This window comes from Piliocolobus tephrosceles, chromosome 4 (genome assembly GCF_002776525.5).
Source record: "Piliocolobus tephrosceles isolate RC106 chromosome 4, ASM277652v3, whole genome shotgun sequence".
Classification (NCBI taxonomy): Eukaryota; Metazoa; Chordata; class Mammalia; order Primates; family Cercopithecidae; genus Piliocolobus; species Piliocolobus tephrosceles.
This window is the reverse complement of record NC_045437.1, coordinates 19,267,068-19,284,084: the sequence shown is the minus strand read 5'-3', so window position 1 is coordinate 19,284,084 and position 17,017 is coordinate 19,267,068. Positions and strand designations below refer to the sequence as shown.

Sequence of the window (17,017 nt, the reverse complement as noted above, 5' to 3'; positions counted from 1 at the left end):
GATTTCTAATTTGTTGGAATTTTCTTCTTTTAACATGCAAAATGCAATTGGGAGAAATAAGCTGTATTTAATATTTGTGCACATATACAGATTATGCTGATATATTAAATTCTATTCCATAGCAAGAATGAAGTGTAAAAGTTGAAGACATTATGTAGTTAATCCACTATAGAAGAAAGAGGCATCACAGAAATCAGTACATATAGGAATTTTCAAACATTTTATTTGAATACAACATGGGACTAAATAAGCACGCTGAAGGCCAGTTAACGCAGTGTGAAGGAGCACACTACATTGGCGGCTACTCAAAGCACCACACTGTATTTTTTAATTAGTGACCTCCTCCAAGAGTCTGAAAACGATCTTTGCAGCCAGCTGATGCAAAACAGCAGCCAAATGGAGTATACGAACAAAAGCATGGGCCTGATGCTTCAATGGAAGAGCAGGCACCTGTAAAACAGAGAGGGCACAAATAATATCAGTTTCTTCACCTGCACCACAGCACCCAAGTTAAAGAGGAAAGATAGAAAAGGAGTAAGCTTTTAAGCATTCTATAATGCTAGGTATTTATAACTAACAGTATGGATCACAGGATTATTAAATGAAATAGCAGCAAAAAGCACTTTAACGTATTACCTGGTATGTGGAAGGTATTCATAATTGTGTGTATACCTTAAAGATAAATGGGTGACACTCATCATAACAGGTAATAAGGTTTTGATAATATAGTTAGGATATTAGGAAAATATTCAAGAAAAAAAGAGATAGCCCTGTGTTTGGAAATAACAATAACATGAAAACTTTAGAATCATCAGCTGGAAGAAACCTGGAAAGAATTAAGGCAAAATAACTGCACATTTGGGTAAGGAAAGTGTGGAGTAGTCAACCTGTGAAAAATATGGTTATAAATGCATCCAACTGGAATTGTAAACAAAAAAAGACATACTTCTAGAACTATTAATACAAATAATGATATTGCTAACGCTAAGGTGAAAAAAACAAATAGCTCACCATTCTTAATTCACAGGCTGGGGGCGGGGAGGGAATACCAATCAGAGAACGGTTCAGGAACTGTGAAGTTTCAGACTTATATGTATGCTTTGGAGAAAATATGTCCATTTCTGAACAAAATTACAAAACAGAAAATACCCTTTTTTTAAAAGCAGATGATAATTATACTGGACTTTTACTATGTGATACACACTGTTGGAAAATGTTTTCATTAACTGACTAATGTCACATTGATCATATAAATATGAATTATTAGGTGTTTTCATACAGAGTTGAGGAAGATTATGTAAGGAAATGGTGGAACCAAAGTTTCATTGTAGACAATTGTCTCTAGTACTCTAAATCCTCAACTATACTGTATGACCAAAATAAATCATTTATGAAATTAGTCTACAAATATAACCTGGAAAAAAAAATGGCTATCACATGCAATTAATGACCAAAAAAAGTGGAGTTATCAAGTAAAAGTGACAGAAATCTTTCCAAATAATAAAGGGAAATAGATATTTTTAAATAGTTCATTACACATATAAATGCCAATGGTAGGATAACATGTCATACTACCTTTCAGTGATTTTAAATGTAGTTATTGGGTGATGGTTAATATCTTCAGTAGTTCAAAGTTACATAATTATCTTGTCTTTAATTTTTATAAATTAATTTTGGATTTTTAACAGACTTCATAAGTCTTTCAATAAAGCTTTAAGTATTTATTTATTTATTTATTTATTTATTTATTTATGGCATATAGTAAAGCTTCTTGACCAAGTCTATAACTTGAAAATCGCTTCAGAGTTTGCCAACTGTTTGGTTAAGTGATCTTGCCAAAGACATCTCAATGGAAAGATTAAGAAATAAAAATATATTTCTTGAATGTAGGACTTAAGTAAATACATTGCTACAATTTAATACATGATCAAAGAAATAATTGGCAAGTCGAGAGTCAACTTGAATCTCAAATGCCATAACAAGGGAGCAAAATGGACAAGCACTATGTTTCACTTATGTTGTGTCACTGCTTCAGTTTTAACTGAGAATATGTAAAAATTCCCATTTGTTACATCTTCTCAATTATTCGTATGAGTGCATTATTTCAGGCTTATGATTGACTTGTACTCAAATGTGGTGCTCTCTCTTTAGTTAATTGCCTTTAGAATTATCTCTGAAAGGGAAGTAGCACAGAGGAAGATGCCTAAACTCCTGCTTGGTGAGCTCATGCAGTAACTTTGATAAATGGTGCTTGAGTCAGTGAAAAGACATTTATAGGTTCTCTGGAACCCTAAGAGTGAAGAGCATTAAAATAAGCAGTGAAAGGTGCTAAATCAACAAAAGCGATATGATTTCTGGTTTTATTTTAAGAGAAAAACAGTCTCTAAATAACTAAATCAATGCCTCATTTAGCTTTTCTTCCTTAGCCATTATTTGCCATGTTAATTCCCTTCCTAGTTCAGGTCTTGCTCTATAATCCTGTCGGGTTATTCCCCTGTTCTCTAATAGAGCTCATTCTTCAAATTTTAAATAACTCTATGCAAATTTCCAAATACATCTGAGGGGCCAGTTCATTCTATTCAGCCTGCATTATGTTACTTTCTTTAATGCAGGCTTTGTTTTACTTACTTTATAGGCTGTGTTAGGTGGCTGCTTTTATTACTTCCTGCTAGATCCCCCTACTAAGAAATAAAATACAAAAATATTGAATGACTAGTGAGTGGGTGAAGCAAGGCCTTGGCCTGAGAATTAGATAGTAGTCACTTCCAAACTCTAGTATCATGGACCACCTGACAAAATACAAGCCTTCTTAGCCGCAAAACCTAAACAACACACATACACACACACACACACACATGCACCAATGGATCCCTACTCAACCCATTGTTCCATTTGTAACTTCAGGAAGCGTTGAAATATTAAGAACAAAAAGCTACCACAGTAAATGTTTTATATAAAATATTAGTTCACATAGGAGATAAATTAACAAAGGAAGGGCCACATTGATAACTAATAAATGAGTAGCCAAGGGGGATAAGGATGGATGACTTAAATCAGTAACTCAATAAAAAATTTTAAAAATCTACATCCTGGCCAGGCACAGTAACTCAGACCTGTAACCCCAGCACTTTGGGAGGTCAAGGCTGGTGGATCACTTGAGGTCAGGAGTTCGAGACCAGGCTGGCTAACATGGAGAAACCCTGTCTCTACTAAAAATTCAAAACAAAATTAGCTGGGCATGGTGACGGGCACCTGTAATCCCAGCTACTTGGGAGGCTGAGACAGAAGAATTGCTTGAACCCGGGAGGTGGAAGTTGCAGTGAGCCCAGATTGCACCATTGCCCTCCAGCCTGTACAATGGAGGGAGATTCTGTTTCCAAAAAAAAAAAAAAAAAATCTACTTCCTCCCACTCTTTTAAATTAATTTTCTTCTACACATCTTTTTTTCTTCACTTTTGTGATATGTTGTCTATTTTTCTAATTATATGTGAATGATCCCTATATGGTGCAAAAGTCTTTCAAATTTTGTTGAAAAAAATTTTATATCATCGACCTCTTATTGTACTATCTGATTAAATTTGAAGTATACCTTGATAACATAAAGGAGTAATTTCAGCTAAGTTGTTCAACCAATAGACATATGTATGTAAACAGACAAATTAATATACACAGTGGAAATATCTAGTCTTTGATTGTTTTATATTCATTAAGATTAGGTAGATTGACTTTTATCTCACTTACCTCTTTAAGAAGGTAATTGTTGCAGCTTGATTGGTAATTTTTTAGCATATGATTCAAGGAATGAAGATTTAAGAGGGAGCAGTTTAGACCATTAACTGTAATAAGTGGCCCTTTCTTTATTACGTTGGGTAAGAGTGAGTTCATTTTCATCTTTTTGTTCATAGTTATCATTATTATCTTCACCAGCCCAGACCTTTCCGTAGAGTGTCAAGTGTTCCACTTTCCATCAGACTTTCACATAGATATCTCTCTTAAGCACATGAAAGTCAATATACCCCAAATTAACACTCTCTTCACTGATCTTCACCTGATACTTCTCACCTTGTAGAGGTCTCCGCACTGACCCTGATCCTTAAGCCAAATACCTGAGTGTCATTAGAATCACTCCCTTTTCCTCACACTCTACTTCCAACCAGTCTTCTTATCTTTAAAAATTCACTTAACATAACATTTTCTTCATTTCATATCCACTATTAAATTTAGGGCAGACGGCCACAGTTCTCATTATGATGTCTCTGACTCCATTCCTCACACTGCTCAGGTCGTATCATACTTTACTTAGCAACAGCATTTGTTGCAAGGGAACAATTTCTATTCCTTGAAATACTGGTGAGTTTCTAGAATGCCACACCCTCTTAGTTTATTTTTTTCCTTTCTGAGTGGTCAGTGGTCATCTGTTGCTTTTACCTTTTCTCTCAATCTTACGTGTCAGTATCCAGTATCTGAGCCTCTTTCCATACATACTCATTTCTATGCTAATTTCATAAGGTTAAAGGCTTTAAGTAGTATCTTTATGCTGGTCATATTTATATTACTATTTTAGCTTGCTCCTCTAAAAACCAGTATATGCTATGCCAACTGAATATGTCTGCTTGAGTCTCTGAGACATAATCTCAGAGTAGATCCAAAATTGAACTCCTGATTTCCAGCCACCTCCCCACAAACAGTTCTTCTCACAGTTTTCTGTATTCCAGGTCAAACACTTTAGACCATCCTTCATTCCTGTTTTCCTTTCACACCACACAACTATGACATAAGGAAACCCCACCACCCTACCATCAACATATATCCAGGATTTGACCACATCTCCTCACTTCTATTTTAACTCACTTTATTGCACTTATCTCTTAACCTATCTCCTTAATTCTACCATTGTTCCACACAATTTATTCCCAAAGCAACTTTCAAAACAAGTATGTTAAAGTATATGAAATCATGTCGCTTGTATTAGTCTGTTTTCACACGGCTGATAAAGACATACCCAAGACTGTAATTTATAAAGAAAAAGAGACTTAATGGAATCACTGTTTCACATGGCTGAGGAGCCCCCACAATCATGGTGGCAGGCAAAAGGCATGTCTTACCTGGCAACAGACAAGAAAGAATGAGAAGCAAAAGAGGAAACCCCTTATAAAACTATGAGATCTCGTGAGACTTAGTCACTGCATGAGAACAGTATGGGAGAAACCACCACCACGATTCAAGTATCTCCCACCAGGTCCCTCCCATAACACGTGGGAATTATGGGAACTACAGTTCAAAATGAGGTTTGGGTGGGAACACCGCTGAACCATATCATCACTCCTTTGCTCAAAACTTGCCAATGGCTTCCCATCTCACTTACAACCAAAGCTAACAGCATGATAGTAACGTGCGTGCCCTTGAATACCTGGCCCATCATCATCATTCTGATATCATCACCGGTTCTTCCTGTTACTTTTACCTTAGATGTTCTGGTCCCATGAATGTACCTGAAATAGCCTAGAAAGCACCCACATTAGGGCATTTGTGCATAAGATTCTTTTTTGCCTAGACCCCTCTATCACTTCTTTTAAGTCAGCCTGTTTATTGCTAGCAGTCAGTGGCATGCCAGTAAATATTTAACAACCAGAAATATGTATGCATGTATATAAGTGTATGTTTATATACATGTTACAGATATAAAAGAAATGTAGCACACAATTCACAAGCAATTATAGAATATATATTATTCTTGATTGGAAATTCCAGTCAATTGATTTTTACAGAATATTTGCATTGATTTTTGCTGAACTCTTGCATATATAACCAATCAGTTGTTGCAATCTGTTGAATACTGACAATATTCTACTGCAAATAAATGCTTGATTACTATCTGATTCAGCAAAGAAGTTGCTCAGTTCATTGACAAATAAGTTTAGTTCTGGCTTAGGTACTGGCTAATCATTTTGCTTACCTAAATGTGTAGATAAATGATGTTTGTCTCAATATCACTTGTTCATCAATATGAGCTGCATTTTGCTAAGTTAAAAATCATTTTTATTATGTAGGATACTATTTCTTCAATGGTCTGTGTTCTTTGCAATGTAATGGTTACTTTGGGGTTTAATCTGCTTTAGTTGTTTTCTCCTTTACTTTCTCAAGTCTAGACAATCACCAGATCAATACATCCACTGCCACTGATTTTCAAGTTACTAAGGTGACTCGAGAAAAGATGAACACATTATTTTATAGTATTTACACCACACAGATAAAGTTGATATAAATAACGGCAAAATTATAGATAATGGTAAAATATAGTAACACAATTTGAAAGTAGTGAGTTTTCAGTATTTATTACTTTTCAAAGTGAAAAGGAATGTTAAGTTTATATAATTTAATGTTTAACAATTATTATATTTATGAGCCAGCTCCCAAAATTTTTGAAAGCATCATAATCAGCACTTGTGACCCAGAACTAGCTAATTCCAGCATATCACTGTTATAGTCCTAGTTAAAACCATAAGCCCAAACTAAATGTTTAATTTTCCTCAGCAATTAACAACAACTAATCTGCTATATATGATATCATTGTGTATGATTTAATTATCTTGCTCTTTTTTTTTTTTTCACTAATCTGCCCTTCCTAGAATGTCAGCGTTATGAGGGCGGCAATTTTCTCCACCTAGAGCAGTGCCTGGATTCAAGAGAGCACTCTATAGCTACCAACTGAAGGAATGGATAACTGTTTATAGCTCTCAGGATAAAGGCATCCAAGGCCACTCTTCATGATCTCACACTTGCTTAACCTCTATTCTTAGGCAATCCACACAAAAGTCTCTCTCCATCTCCACGTTTTCTCTGGTGTTGTGTTCTTTCACACAGCTGTTTTTCACATCTTGTGCGCTCTTCTTGAGTGACTTCAGACCCTTTTTGATCAAGTCAACACTTGTGATTTTGCTTTACTGGTTATCTTTAATATGGGCTCAAAGAACAAACTTACACAGTCAATATGTTTTTATTTTTTTCTTGGTGCTATTTGTTATTTTGCTTAGTGTTGTTACTTGAGTGATGTCCTCTTCCCTATGAAAAAAGTCATATATTGAAGCCCTAACCCCCAGTAACTCAGACTGTGACCTTCTTTGGAGTTATAGTTTTTACAGAAATTGTCAAGTTAAAGTGACATGCGGTGGTGTTGCAGGGCTTTTCCTTAGTTCAGCTAAAGACAGAGGTCCTTGTCCCACAGCCTTGAAAGTTTAGGCTCGCAGATGGTTTTAAGGGTGAGTAAAGCAAGGCTTTATTGGGTGAAAAGGAAGAAAAGGGGGGAAAAGGGACTCTCTTCAAGGCCAGAGTCCCTGCTAGAGTGCTTCCTGCCTCATTGTTTGAATCCCAAATTCCACACAGGAAAAGGAGGGGCCAGGCTCCTCCTCCCTGCTGCAAATGGGGTGAAATTCTGTGGCTCCACCCCAGCGCGCAGGCCAGTTGCAGTTTCGCCAGAGAACCCCTCCCATCTGGCTGTCTCAGTGAGCCATAATCCATTATGACTGGTGCCTTATGAAAAAGGGAAACTTGGACATAGAGATACATACACGGAAAGATGATTTGAACATATGGGGAAAAGTCCATGTGAGTAGGAAAGCAGCCAGCAACAAGCTAGGGAGAGAGGCTTGGGACCGAACGATCCCACACTGCCCCAAGAAGGAACCAACCAACACCTTGATTTCAGACTTCTAGATTCCAGAAGAGTGCAACTATATATATATACATATATATACATATTTTTGTAATCACCCAGTTTGTGGTATTTGAGGACAATTTGATTTGCAGATTGTTTTAGGCAATGAGGGCACAGCAATGAAAACACAGTAAACGAAGATCCTTGGCCTTGTGGAGCTTTTGTTCTACTGGGAAAATAACAAATAATTTGTCAAAAACAAGAATTAAATTTGCATGAAAATAAGTAAATTAATGTAATGGCAATACAAAACAAGACAGTAGAATTGAGAAAGACAAAGAAATAATCTCCCAGAAGGATAGGCATAATTGCCTGGGGCTAGTATTACTGAGGGTGGTATGAGGACAGCAATTACCTGTTGGATTTGGCAATTTGAGAACCACAGAAGATAAGAGCGTGTGAGTATTTTCAGTGTAGCATGCAACCTTAATCAACACTGGAAGGGCTTGTACTAGAGATTAAGGGGAACAAGGCAGGGTTGCCGTCTGATAGACAGAGAGATGCATGGTCCTGAGCTTCTTTTAAGGGACAACTTGCTCTCCAGCATGGGAAGTGCATTCAACAGCACACTTCCAGCTGTCAGCTCCTTCAGAGCTGTCTCAACCTTGCCTGAAGTGGCACCATTTCCAGGACAGCACTCATCCAGTGACAGAATGAAGTGGGGGTGTAGAAAGTTCTGGCTATTTTGGCCCAATTCTGGACTCTACATAAAACTATATGCTAAAGGAAAGAAAGTACATACATATCTCTGAAATCTTAAAAATAATTTTAGGAATCAGATATAAGTGTTTGCTTCAGTGCTGCATATTTGTTACATGTGACATAAATAACATGTATACAATATGTAGTCATGCTTTCATATTTATATATATATAGCATGCATAACATGATAGCCAACTTGCTGGAAATGGCCATGTCTTTTTAGATTATTAGAGTATGACAGCCAGGGTGGTGCCTCACACCTGTAATCCCAGCACTTTGGGAGGCTGAGGCGGGTGTATAACCTGAGGTCAGGTGTCCAAGACCAGCCTGGCCAACATGGCGAAGCCCAGTCTCTACTACAAATGCAAAATTAACTGAGCATGATGGTGCATGCCTGTAATCCCAACTACTTGGGAGACTGAAACAGGAGAATCACTCGCACCCAGGAGGCAGAGTTTGCAGTGAGCCAAGATGGCACCACTGCACTCCAGCAAGGGGAACAAGAGTGAAACTCCATCTCAAAAAAAATAATAATAATAGAGTATGACATATGCATTATAAATTAAATTGTGTTATAAAAGATAAGTAAATCATTTTTTAATAAACCAGAAAACCAGATGTCACAATAACTGAACTGGTAATGCAGGAGAAATCATCAATGTTCAGTTACTTATGGACCTATGTTGTCAATTGTATCATTACTAATGGAACTAGATCGTCATTGGTATATGTATATACTTATATAGTAGTGTTTTAATATATTTGAAATTATATGACTCTAAATATAGCTGTCTTAACAACATATATTCCAAATGTTTTTGTGATATTCATATTAAACACGCTTTCTCTAATTGTAACTGTGACTAAAAAAATTCTATATAAAGCATTTCATCTTTTGAACTCATGTAAACCATCAAAGCAAAAACCAAAAAGGAAAAAAATGCAGAATAAGAGAAAAATATACCAATGACTAAATTAGCATCGTATGTCTATATGATAATATTTCTCACTTGGTTTTGCATTTTGAGCACACAAATTTTTTATAAGCCACGTGAACAAGCTATTTTGGGAAATCATACTTAGCTAGATCTAGAAATGAAATATAACTTGTATATGATATTTAAATATTTTTAATCATCTTTCTAATTTTCTTGATTAACAATATCCCATAAATATCATAGATAATCTTAATACTCGCCATAGAGTGTAAGTTTCCTGATGGTAAAAATCTTTGTAACTGTTCATTAATTACAGGAAGTCGTGTTCTATGTGTTGACTAAACAGCAATTATTTGGAGGTCAGGTTCATTTTCCTTCATTTCCTTATCCTCTAAATACAACATTTACCTGAACTCATGAAATATGCTTACAATGGACCATAGCTGAAATATTACATTTGTGGTGATGTTTGTTTCTCTATATGTCATGCACTCCATTTCTGGAGAGAGACAGTGAGAGAAGAGAGGCAGAAAGAGAGGAAGACAAGAGGACATATTAGGTACACAGTATATAGTATGATTTAATGGTCTTAGAAATTGATCTAGAAAGCCAAACATCACTGGCTTTCCTATGAGATAAATCAGTGTGTGTGTGTGTGTGTGTGTGTGTGTGTGTGCGTGTGTGTGTGTGTGTGTGTGTGTTCCAAATGTCAATGTCATCACTCTGTGTAGCAAACTACTACCGAGAACTTTCAAAACAATAATTTTGGAAGTCAGGATATTTAGCAGGGATTGTCTAGGCAATTTCTGAATCTATATGATGGTTTGGAATACTGGGTAAAATATCCATCTGACATATCAACTTGCATGGAAGTTCAAGGATGGATCCAGGGAGGTTCAAGGATGGGTGCAGTGAGATGCCTAGTGCATTAGTAAGAATAGCTGGGAGACTGTGCCCAACTGGATGCCTCACTTTCTCCATGTGATCGCAGAGCCTCTCTACATGGTGTCATTAACAATCTAGCTAGACCACTTACAAGAAAGCTCACAGGCTAAAGAGATCAAGGCAGCGGCTTCTAAACCCCTCAAGAACAGAGCAAAAACTGCTAAGGTCACTTTGATTGTACTGCCTTGATTAAAGCAGTCACAGGCCAGCACAAATTTAAGGAGAAGGCAAATAGACCCAGATGACTGATGGGACTACTGCCAAAGAATTTATAGAAGGCTTCATTAATCCTTCAAGCCATGATCATTTTCTCTAAATAGTAGCGATAATAGCATTGATATTTGATTCTCTACAAAGAGAAGATCCTAAGGGCTAATGGCCACTTGAAACAAGATGAACCTTATTTTTCCAAATCCCACTCTTTTTTTCTGTTATGCAAAAGACTGTATCCTGAACAGTTGGCAACAGAACTTTCAGTAACCCAGGTTTACTTATCATCCTTCTGCCATCTCTTGAAGGAAATTCCCTACAATGGGGATCTTTGATTCCAATGCTGTTAGAATCTAATCTGGCCAAGAGAGGCTGCTTCTGAAATCACATTGCCAAGGTACAGACATCCTTTCAAAATCTATTTGAGGGTCTATTGGCCAACAGTAGAGAAATATTTGAAGCAGGATCCAGTAGCTGTTTCTTTCTTATTTTTTCATCCAAAAACAACAATTATTAAGACAAACGTGTAAATGATTTCATGAATGCATACATGCCAACAGAATTCTATATGCTCCATCAACTCTGGAGAGGGGAAGGAGGTGACAGAGCACAAAAAATAATGTCCCATTCAATATATAGTTACTAGATACACTATTAACTGTTTTTTTTTTTTTTTTTAATTCTGGTAATAGCATCTGTGAGAATGACCCTTTAAACAAATTTTTAATTGCTCAATACAGTATCATTAACTGTAGATATAATGTTGTACAGCCTTTAGAACTTATTCATCTTGCATATCTAAATCTTTATACACATTGAACAGCAACAATTCATTTCTCTCTCACTCAGCCACTGGAAAACCACCATGTATTTGACATTTTCAGATTCCTCATATAAGTAAGATCATGCAGTATTTGTTCTGTGACTGGCTTATTTTACATTACATAATGTCTTCAAGGTTCATGCAGCACTTAACATATGAGTGTAGGTATCTCTATAAGATCCCAATTATAATTATATTGGATATGGACAATAGGTGTATAAAAAGATAATCAACAACACTAATCATCAGAAGAATATAAATCCAAACCACAAGGAGATATTACCTCATACCAGCTAGGATGGCTATTATCAAAAAACAAAAGACAGGTGTTGATGAGGTTGGAGAGCCATACTGTTGATGGAAATGAAACGGCATAGGAATTCAACATAATATCAAGAAATAGAACTACCTTATGATCTAGAAACTTCAGTTTCTACATCCAAAAAAAAAAAAAAAAAAAAAAACCTGGGTTTTTGTTTGGGCTAAACCACAGGGCTGCTGACTATGTGCAATGAGTTTCATATCAACAGGGAGTGGCAAATTATACCTCTTTAAGCAGAAACGTGATATTTTTCTGTGCTATCTAATGATATTTACTCCCAGGTAAACCTATTGTGAAAGTCTGCAGTTTAATTTATTTTTTTGCCATATTTAGATGATTTCTTACCCATGATAGTTTTTCAACTCTGTAATGGGTTTATTACGATGCAATCCCATCATAAGTCAAGGAGCATCTGTTATGCCATTAGTAAATTCTCTTAATGTATTAATAAATTCCATTCTGGAGTAGTTGTGCTGAAGGTTTGGCAGTCTGGAGAAGAGTAGCCCTTTGTAGAATCCCTGGGCAGCCCTATGATTTTATCAGTATGATTATTCAATATATCAGCAAGAAAAATGGAGCTTTTGAAAACACAGATCACATTGAACAATAATAACAGAAATGAAATAAACGAAATGCAAAGAAAAATGAAAAACATAAAAATAAAACACTCTAAGTTTGAAACATCTTTAGTGATGTATTAAAATAACTGCATCTGCCTAATTTATGTTTTCAAATTCTTAGAGATAGTGACCACTTTTATGATGATATCCCCCCTCTCTTTCTTTCATTCTCCCTCTCCATCTCCTCCTTATTCCTCTTTTCTCTCTATCTCTCCCTCTCAAAATACACTAACCCTGTCCTGTAAACTCTGCAAGTTACAAAGGCTAAATTCCTTGAGCTAATGACACCGTGGCATTAAGATTTTAGTGTCAGGAAATCCCGGGTATGATTTCAGATTTTCCGAATTTGTAATAATCTGATCTGAGAGGAGTTATTGACATTTTGAGCTTTTCTTTTCACATTCTAATAGAATATGTGGCAATACATACATGAGGTATATACCCTAAATGAATTTCCTTGAGGAATTCTTAATTCACAGTCTCTACACAAAACATATGAATTCTCCTTCCTTTTCTCCTCAGCAGAAATGAAATACTTCACCATCAATTTTAATGGTAGGAAGAGTAAAAAACATTAGAGAAGTATTGCATCTTCCTACTAAAGCATAAAAATGTCTACCTCTGTGAATTTATGATTGTGAATTCCAGTAGTCATAGCTTGCAGCTAAGTAGCTTGTGTTTTAGAAGAAATTTTAAGATGCCAGTGTCTCATAGAATTTCATATATATTTTTCTTTATAAGTAAAATAAAATCTGAGGTTTTAATCTGTCACCCACTGGAAGCTTGGAGTCACAAATGTGCTAAATTTACCAGCAGAGATAGAAACAACCATGCCCTGGTTAAACCTCAGCTGTAACAATGACTGACAAATAGGAAAGTTTGGTCAATTCTGACTTTCCACAAGGGCAATGGTAGAACTCTTCAAACTTTCAGCCACTTGAGAAACAAAATATTGAATGTTTGTAAATATTAAAATTAAATAACCTTTAAATGTAAGGTATATTTTAATCACTGAATACCTAATCTCTGCCATTATGTCACTAATGCTTTCCACTGAAGCTAAATTTGTGCACTGTCCAATATTACCGTGCATATTCCAGACCCCAAGCCTTGGTTCATGTCAAGTGTCCTTTCCATGAATACCCTGCTTTCTCCATACAATCCACAGCCTACAAACATGGCCCTCCCCGATGGGTAATCTTCCTTCACCCGCTTCCATTGTGATCACTATGGCCTCTGAAGTCTGTTTTGTGTTTAGTAAAATGTTTTCTGTATTACTTTAGAGATTCGCATATCTGTTTCCATATCATTGAACATTCTAATCATAGCATTTCAACTTCATAAGCTGTATCTTATATGTCTTTATACCCCACATTTGGTACAGAGTGGAAACACATTCAGCACACATTGAATTGGCAATGATGAATGAAGAAAACAGATTTCTGTATTACATTGCTGATGGATATGCATCAGTTAAATGTCTAATTATTTTTGCTTTCTATACAGACAAAAATTTATGGAAGGTGCATTATCTTCATAAAGTCATTTGGGAAAATTCAGAATGTGAAATATAGAGCATGTAATATACTAAATATTAAAATTCTTAAGTATAAATTGTGTAGATAACATAAAGAATTTTACAAGTACCTAAGTCACCACAATCAGGCAGTTGAAGAGAAGACTTATTACTGCCAATATGTTTAGTGCCTTCATTTAGAAAATGGTCAACAAAAATTTTAGATATATCTAAATCTCTTAGTATTCTTATTCATTTGAATAAACAGATCCTCCAATGAAATAGAAGTATCTTAAGGCCAGGTACCATATGTGGTTAAATAGGTAGATATTTCAAATTTGTACATTCACGAGCATCTCTGGGGCAGCTTGTCACAAAACTTATGCCTGGGACCCACTGCCCTGGATTCTAATTCAGTAGGTCAAAGATGTGAGTAGATTTGCATGATAATGAGCACTTTACATGATTTAGTTATTAAGTGGTCCACGTGTCCCATTAGAGAAACACTGGGAGTCCTACCTATTTTCTGTAAAATAATAAATGTTAAATGAATAAATGAAAAACTGAACAAATTAGAAAAAGAACCAAAAGTAGACCAAGTGTGGTGGCTCATGCCTGTAATTCCAGCACTTTGGGAGGCCGAGGTGGGTGGATCATTTGAGGCCAGGAGTTCAAGACCAGTCTGGCCAACATGGTGAAACCCCAATTCTACTAAAAATACAAAAAATAGCTGGGCATGATGGCATGCGCCTGTAGCCCCAGCTACTCAGGAGGCAGAAGCAGGGGAATCACTTGAACCCAAGAGGCACAGGTTGCAGTGAGCAGAGATCACACCACTGTACTCCAGCCTGGGTGACAGAATGAGGCTCTGTCTCAAAAAAGAAAGAAAGAGAGAAAGAGAGAGAGAGAGAGAGGGAGGGAGGGAGGGAGGGAGGGAGGGAGGGAGGAACGAAGGAAGGAAGGAAGGGAGGGAGGGAGGGAGGGAAAGCAGAAGTACGCATGTGTAGTTTAGACATAGAAGGAACCTTACCATTTTCTCTCATAAATATGTGTGTCTACCTTGGAGGTTTTTGTAAGAATTTAAATGTGCAGGCTTGTTTACTTGTTCTAGCCTGTTAGGCATTTTTATTTTGCAGTCTTCTGTGGTATTATCTAATAAACAAAATGTGTATAACATTTTCATCTTGGCTTCTTTTCAGTGGGTAAAAATGCAAGAAAACATTTTGGAGGATCTACTGCTGTACGAATATTATTAGTCAGGAGGCATAAACATATGGTAGGCTAGTGGCTCAAGCTCAACAAGTAATGTTTATAATCACAGACACATTTTCAATGTTATGAACTTGTGTACAGCAGAGAGTAATTCCCAGTTACAAGCCCCTACATATCAAGGTGATTGGGAAACAGTAGTCAGAGGTAATTTGCAGGCAATCGGGCACCTACAATTGTTTTCCAGCAAAGTAATAAGAAACAAAACAAAATGATACACAGGTAATCACATCCTGTTGATTCAACCCAGCATCACAGGAGAATAAGAGGCAACAATTCAAGTTAAAATTTTTGAAGTAAACATTCCCAGTGAAGTCTTTCTGACAAACATTCAGAATATGCCATAACCGTTTACCTAGGATGTATTGAAAAGAGGAGCTTTTTCTTTATTTTTAAACAAATGAGCAATGCAGTAATTTATGGAAATTAATTCCACTGCTCTGTATTTTTGGCTTTAAAAATGTACTAAATGAAAAGGCTACACAGTGTTCCCTTAGTAAGACTTTATCAAAGACAAGAGTAAATTATTTTGCAATTACTGTATACATGGACTCATGAGAGAAATGGCCAACCAAGCAAATAAAACATATTTTCTTACTTGGACTAGGTATATATAATTTATTATATCTTTATCCATTGGCTTAGCTTTTGTAATTGAGTAAAATGCACTTCACTTTTGTATATTATGTGCCTATGTGATCCCCATACACATGTATTTGTTGGCGTGACATGATGAAGATAAAGTGTGAAGAAATGCATGGAAACATAATGGCAGGACTTTGCCTTTTTAATTGTTGTCTATTCAGCATATGGTCTTGAACCACCTGCATATAAATAAAACTGAATATTTGTATCCAACCCCCCTAGAGTTCATAAGTTAAATTCCTAACCCCAAATAGGATGGTATTTGCAGATGAGGCCTTTGGAATGAAGGTAGGCTTAGATTAGGTCATGAGGAAGAGACCTTCATGATGAAAACAGTGGCTTAAAAAATTAAAAAAAAAAAAGAGATTCTCCATCCTCTTCTCAGTGCTTGCAAAGAAGAAAGCCCATGTGAGGACACTGTAAGAAAGTGGCCATATGCAAGCCATGCAGAGACATTTCACCAGGAATAAAATCATCCGGTACCTCGATCTTGGACTTTCTAGCTTATCTCTTGTTTTTAAAACCACCGAGCTTATGGTATTTTGTTCTGGCAGTCTGAGCAGATTAATACAATAGTCTATTGGAGATATGTGTAAGCCAGTGCCACTTCAGATTACTAAATCAAAATTTCTGGGGACTGAATACAAGCAATTTGATCATTGAGGAAACTTCAGGATAATTTTAAACAGAAGTTTGAAAACCAATAGCAATATTCTAAAAATCAGAGTGACAAAATAATTGATCGTCCAAACTGCCACACTGTTTTAAATGAAAGGGAGCATTGGAAAAGTTAAGCTAGGACAAGGTAGTCTGAACATTTCCTGAGAATACCATTACGTATGATCATTCTGCCTGTATAGCTTCACATTTAACCCATTTTTTATTAAAACGATCACTCTGCTTGATGTTTTCACTATGGTCAAATGTAGCTTCATGCATAAAATTTGGGTGGGGGGGAATCAATGTATATATCTGTGTGGTGAGGGTGTAGGTGTGTGTTTACTCATAATATATATTTTATTCCGTTTTAAAAAAAGACAGCTATTATACTAAGCATTGAGAATGGAATGTAGGCTGTGAATTACTCTTGAATTTAATTCTTTTTATCACAATATTGGTAAGATATAAATGTTTGCCATTTTCCCCTAACTTATTTCAACATTGTTCACAAATTCAGGTAAATTCATTATACAATCCAGAAACCACACTTATTTGTGTTTACCCAAATGAGTTGAAAATTTGGGTTTATACAAAAATCCATATGTAGATGTTTATGCAGTTTTCTTCCTAATCACTGAAACTCAGAAGCAAGT

General features: G+C 36.1%; 1 protein-coding gene across 9 annotated transcripts in view; it reads left to right on the top strand.

Moving 5' to 3' along the window:
• CDH18 (cadherin 18) overlaps positions 1-17,017 on the top strand; it is a 1,101,027-nt gene that overhangs the window by 932,995 nt on the left and 151,015 nt on the right. For 2 of the 9 annotated variants that reach the window (XM_023218216.2, XM_023218215.2), the window contains exon 6: positions 10,818-10,906. The exons of the other annotated variants lie outside the window; for them this stretch is intronic. The gene's annotated coding sequence lies outside the window, so the exon portion shown is untranslated. The remainder of the gene's footprint in view (positions 1-10,817; positions 10,907-17,017) is intronic. 9 annotated transcript variants of the gene reach the window in all.